This window comes from Borostomias antarcticus (genome assembly GCF_949987555.1).
Source record: "Borostomias antarcticus genome assembly, chromosome: 4".
Taxonomy (NCBI): domain Eukaryota; kingdom Metazoa; phylum Chordata; class Actinopteri; order Stomiiformes; family Stomiidae; genus Borostomias; species Borostomias antarcticus.
In genome coordinates, this window is record NC_140237.1 from 14,727,040 (window position 1) to 14,733,613 (window position 6,574).

The 6,574-nt window shown below is 47.5% G+C and overlaps 1 protein-coding gene across 1 annotated transcript in view; it reads left to right on the forward strand.

The window, feature by feature from the left end:
• Positions 1 to 259: 259 nt before the first annotated feature.
• The window catches only part of dennd2b (DENN domain containing 2B), a 29,544-nt gene continuing 23,229 nt past the window's right edge, over positions 260 to 6,574 (forward strand). Inside the window, exon 1 of the mRNA XM_084437348.1 lies at positions 260 to 593. The gene's annotated coding sequence lies outside the window, so the exon portion shown is untranslated. The remainder of the gene's footprint in view (positions 594 to 6,574) is intronic.

Below are 6,574 nucleotides of genomic sequence, written 5' to 3' on the forward strand. Positions count from 1 at the left end.
AACAGGTGTTTCAGGACTAGACTCAGGACAGGGGGCTCTATTATTACATTAATATGACATTAAGTTGGTAGTATCATATCACCTTGGGATATGTCTGAGCTCCACTTTTCAAAAATCGGAACACGTGGTGCATTTTCAAAGTTGTCATGGTGTAGGGTTTGTGGTGGAAGACGCGTGAGTGACAGACAGAACCACGACGTCCTATCGGACAATCCCACCCGAGACCGCATAACTCAGGGAGACGTAGGCTAGGCCCCACCAGCTGGACACCGACAATAGACAAGGGAGCCTGTGGAAACTCGTGGGACTGAGAGAGGGGAGCTGGGGGGCAAGCAACCCATTTCCATGGAAACTAGTCCAGCCCACGGCTCTCATGCAGCTGAAGGAGGGAGAGAGAGAGAGAGAGAGAGAGAGAGAGAAAGAGAGAGAGAGAGAGTTTGGGTTGGAGCGAGATGACTCCCAGTCCTGAGAGGAAGCGGCAGGTATCCGACAAATCTTCGAGTTTTCCTACGATTTAACTAACGGGATTCAATTACAGTTGTTTGGAAAACCCAAATATGAAAACCGTCATGGAAGGGAGGCGCTACTTTGAGGTAATGTGATTCGCTTGTTACTTTGTTACGGACACGATATAGCGGGTTGCAACAAAAGTGTCCAAATGATTATCGTTCAGTATTGGCAGAAGTTAATTTAGCGGCGATAGCCTTTACGGATGTAACCTATCAAATAGCAAACGTAATGCAATGAAACTTAACATCCAAAATGTAAAAAATAAAACTAAACATTTTGGAAGTATGACATTTTAAAGCCATACAGTTGTGAAGTTGTATCTTAATGTATAATAGCCCACAAGTTACGCGGTCGAATGCAAAACAAGTGTTATCTAGTGAGCATGAGATCTAGGCTACTTGTACTTTCAGAATAGCACTATTAAAATACCCCCCCCCAAGTCCTAACAGGCAAGAGTTGTGGACTGGAGGTTTTCTTCCCTCAGAGGGGCATCACTCTGTAAAGATGCAGTTCCCCCGCCAGGGATTTTTTTCTAGGGGCAGGCCTACCTCCTGTTATCACTCCAAGTACAGGCCCCGCAGCTGCTAGCTCTTTTTCTTGAACTTTCCCTGAACAGAGTGTCTATTGTGCACATCTAACAATGACCTCTCCTTCTTGCTGGACTGGGTAGTCAGCACAATGATGGGGTGCCCCCCCCTCTCTGCTCCCTGTCCAGGGCTTGCGGGTGCCCCCCCTCTCTGCTCCCTGCTACGCTCTTGCGTAACAGGGGAGAAAGTGGTAGGATCTCGACAGATGCTTTTAAACGGCCGTTATCAGACAGATGTGTTTAATAATCTGTACCCAGGCAGTGGGTGGTGATGTCTAGCTACAGCATGGCCATGTCAGACTCACCTTAGTCGCCACACCAAGAGCTATCACGCGTCCATGCGGTCTGTCATAGCCAAGTGGGTATATCATAATTATATGATTATCATAGAGGGTGATAAGTGATAGGAACAGAATGCCAGGCCCTATTCAGACCCTGTCTGTCCTGTTCCACATTCCGTTACAGAATGTGGACTTGGAATGTTCTGATCTGATCATTGCAGCCAATAATCAGAACTGGGGTAGCCTATGTGGATGAAGACTGGATCAGGACTGAACAGGGCCTCTGTTGAGCAGCCACAATGACGTGTTGTTGTGTATCTGTCTGGCTGCCTCTGTGGTTCTGAGACTCGTAGGCGTCCATGTGATCCACTGTGAACACTAACAGTCTGGACTCTGAAGAGAATATGGGCCGAATGCCTGAATATGTCATCTTGCTTCCCTGTTTTGTTTGATTCTTCCTGTAAAAGATTGATAATATTGAGTTGATATACAGTCACTACAATGTAGGCGGTAACTCCTCATTTTACCACTCAGTTTAAGATGGTAAATACTTTTAGGCTATATGAATAACCTGTTATTAATTACCAGGTCACCTACCTTACTGTCAATCGCAAATTTTAAAATGTCTTAGTAGACCCATAGGCAGTGGATAATAAATTTGATGGTTTTAACAAGGACAAAACCTGCTCTGTATGACAATCAGAATCAGTTAATCAGTTAAACGTCTGTTTTTTGAATGAGTTTTATGTTTATGTTGAAAGTCAATGCAGTGCCTCCAATATCCCTCATCTTCTTCCTTGACCTGGCCTCCAGTTCACCTCAGCAATTCACATTTTAGACCCACAGCAGGAGTCAGGAAATACAGTACAGACGTCTTATGTTTAACTTTCTAGTTTATGAGGTATTGATGAGCCTTCAGAGAGGTTTAGCTCACTTACTGTAACTATACTTTCTGGTACCTTAATGATCCCTGAAGGATATCCACGATTACCCAGTATGCACCACACACATGTTCATCCAGCCTCTCGTCAACACAGGACCTCGTTCAGTACAGGAAGTCACTTCCTCTCAGGCGTTGTTCTTGTGTTTAGGGGATGGGAGAGGTCTTGTATTTGCTGTTGGTGTGTGCTGAACTCTACTCCCTCTATTCAGGGAGTTGGGGAGTGTACTGCACGTCTTTCCCCTGTTCAAATAGCACCAATCCTTGTCACCTTGAAGTTAAGGGTAGCAAATACCGCCGGTGGCGGTGGATATTCAGGTCGTCTGGTGCGTGGCATTCTTTCAGGCTCACTCGTCATGTAAAGGCTCTTTGTAATGTAAACGTCCTGTGACCTGCAGGGTCTGGTAGGCTGGCACCAAAGTTACAACGCGAGCTGGCGCAGTCACTGGCACGTTCTGAACTACTTACCGAACCTCTCACTGGGCATGGCCACACTCTGGTCATGACGAGACGCACCACAGAGAGGGGAAGTTCCACCGGCTGCTGGAATCGCCTGTCAAATATTGTTTCTCAGCCCAGGAAATAAGCTACTATCTGTGTCTGAGATAGTAGACCCATAATCTATTGTCCTGCTTGCCTGACTTCCTTGTAAAGTCAGTGCCTGTGTGTCAGATCTCAGATCAGTGACACTCAGCCCAGCCTCCCTGAGGCGGCTCAGTGGACATAAGCCTGTTTTCCACATGGCAGATCCCACAGCTGTGCTTGCTCAGGACCCGGCTGCAGACAGCTCTCTCCCACTCTGCTCCTCAAAGAGCAAGTCTGCTGGTACTGTCGCGAAAAGGCAGGAAACTGTAAACAGCTGAAAGAGAAAGAGAGAGAGAGAGAAAGAGAGAGAGAAAGAAAGAGAGAGAGAGAGAAAGAGAGCGAGAGAAAGAAAGAGAGAGAAAGAGGCGGGGGGCGGGGGCGGGCCTGAAAGGAAGAAATAATTAAACAAATAATGAAAGAAAGAAAGAAAGAAAGAGAATATCGATGAAAAGGGTCTCCAAAAACTGATTCCATCTGTTGAGTTGAGCCAGGGCTATAGTGGCATGGCCTTGTGGGTATTGTGTTAGGGTGTGCGCAGCTGCCATGGCCACCCGGGGTGCCCTCTGTCTGCCCATAGAGGAGTGAAAGAGACGGGAGCTCAGCCCCTCAGCCAGAACGTCCTCTGGACCGCTCTTTCATTCAGGAAACCCTGTTGCTCCTCAACACTGGCACGGAAACTCAAGTCAAAATGAGACAAAAGCCAGCCTCTCCTGGGACCTGTACGTGAGGCAGAGCTGACTGTATGGCCTGATAATTAGGACCAGAGAGCCGCAGATCCAGGTGGAAGGCCCACGCTGAAGCCTACATGTTAACAGAGACATATCTCATGTTCGCTCTGCTCAACCCAAACACTACATGCTTGCTCCATGACGACAGGCCCCATGTACCTTACATCACATGCAGGGTCCATGTAAAAGGCTTTATGAAGACCATATGATGTTATGCTAGCGTCGGAGTGTCTGGAACGGGTCCTTCCTTCTCCCGTACTCAGGTATTTACACAGTAACTCAACCCCCACTCGCGCGTACGCCTCATGGCTGACATTGTCTGATTTCCAACAGTCCCAAACATCTAGTCGTCTCATAGAACCGGATTGTTCGGAAGAGGCCAAGACGACGGCCGGTGCCAGAGTGCAGTTCCTGGGTCTGTGCAGCCACGTTCTCCAGTGACGTCTGGAAGGAGTTGAGAAACTGCCGAGGTTTCAACTCCCTTCCCTCCTTTTCTTGGCTCCTCGGCTGAGAGAGAGATCCGTGGTGGTTTTCTAAAACCTTGGAGCCGGTGAGCTGATCAGCAGAAACAGCGGGCGCTGTCTGCCAGGGAGGCGGTGGAGAGGTATAGCAGACTGGGAAGAGAGAACAGAATTAGAACGCTAACTGCTTCTATTTATGGAAGCCATTGTGTCTGCTGCTTGTGTTTTTTTTCGACAGGGATGCGGTATCGTCAGGCAGTTAGTCTCTGCTCCTCAGGAGGCTCACAGCAGTCTGGCCATGATGAGCCACGAGTACCTTACCGGAATCTTTTTATTTTTAAGATATTTTTTTAAGGCATCTTATTTTTAGGATTTAAAGGATATCTTTATTACGATAGAACAGTGTAGGTGACAGACAGGAAAGGTGGGAGAGAGAGAGAGAGGGGGAAGACATGCAGCAAAGGACATGGGCCAGATTCGAACCCACGCCGCTGCAGAAAGGACTAGCCTTTACACGGTAAGCGCCCCAGCCCATTGAGCTACCGGGGCGCCCCCAACTTTACCAGAGTCATAACCTGTGGAAAAGTGCTCACCAAATCACACTGACATCAAACGGTGTGAGTAAGTGGCAGGTGTTGAGCGCCGAGCGTTGGTGAAGCTGAGCGCAGTCTTTGTTGGGGGAGTGAGAAGCCCTGTCATTGGACGCAGGTGTTCCCGCCCCTCTCCCGGTCATCCACCCAGCCGTTGAAACATGTTGGTCGCGGAGTTTGATGGACAGGGCAAATATTAGCACATACCTGCATGTGATGGACAGTTCTATGGGATGGTTGACCCGTCGGTGCTGACAGGGCCAAGGATCGTCGGCCCGAGTCTGACCTGCAGAAATTCCGCCCACGTAGCATAGGCCACACACACACACACACACACACACACACACACACACACACACACACACACACACACACACACACACACACACACACACACACACACACACACACACACACATGCAACGGGCCAAAGGGAGCAGCTTTTCCCAATATTAGTGAGTTTCAGTCAGCTGATAAAGGGCTTACTCTTTAACCACACATCTGCCCTCTCAAGGACATCTTGAACACAGAGCTCCTCTGTTCCTAAAACCCCGGCCCCTTCATGAATATTACTCTACTAAGACAGAGGAATGTACATCGTACTTCACATAATGTTTCAGACATTACTTTGTAACATGTTACTCAGATTGTATGGATAGATTTATGTGTAAATGTGAAGGATTAGTTTCACAGCTAAGGCTGTAAAAAAAAAGCACTAAAACTCATACTGACAGTGCCTCAGAATTACCACCATTGTAGAATTAGAATTCAGCTTCGCTATTTATCTTGTATGGATTCCAAGTCTTTGAACAATCTGATAGGTATAATCTAAGACTCGAACAAGCGGTTATGATATCATGGAGTAGTAGATCAGAGGGAAATTCTCATCCCCTTAATTCGGATGTATTTTGCTCTGATGTGGGACTACAGCAGTATGACTGAGGTCTGATGTGAGAGTGAAGAGTTTTAGCCCGGGGATGGTATTCAGGGTGCGTCAGCGGTAGGAGAAAGATCAGGGGTGTGAGTGAGTGAGGAGACAGGTTTGCCAGCTGGCGAGAGATTGAGTGAGAGGGTGTAGGAGCTTGTTTTAACGGGACGGACCAAGGTACAAGCCAAACATTTCCAATCTGGTGCCTACTGCCGCAGGATCCAAACTGTAACTTAGTTCTGAGGAACCAAGCCAGGGTAAACATTTGTCTGCACCGTGGTTGTTGACTGACCTGTTTTACGCAGCTGGATATTAAATTATGAGATTATTATTGAATGGTTCCCTCTGAACCAGTAAGGGACACCATCAGGTCCGGCCTTTCTAGTTGAAGGTCAGGTAGACCTCATAGGTATGGAAAGGAACAGTTCTCCATTGATGAAGAGTGAGAGATATCCTCCATCTGCTCCTGCGCTCAGACAGTTGAAGAGAGGGCCCTGTGTCCTGTTCAATAGAATAGGTATTAGATCCAGTTAGCCAGGGTCAGGGGTTAAGCACGAGGTCACTTCCTGTTGCCTGCAGACCCCTATCTGAGAGACAGAGTGGGGGTAAATCATGGCTGCTGTCAACTCAGCATGACTGGAGGAGGGAGGAGGGACTCTGACTGAACCTTTAAAATTATTTTTTTTTAGCTCCTTTCTGTCATAATCCCACAGAGTGAATCTCTGTGTTAAGTCAATAGTCAATGTTAAGTCAAGACCCCATGTTGAGTCAATACCTAAATTCCAAACGTCATATGTGAAGCTTGGCTGGAGTCTGGTTAAAGGAGCCTTGTTAAGATCTCTGAAATGAGATAGTCTTCATGGGCTGACCTGCCTCCCCCTGTGTTGGTATTAGCTGTATTTACCAGCAATCACCACCATCTCTGTCATCAGGACATGACGAGAGGAATCCTCTCCAGCACTAAA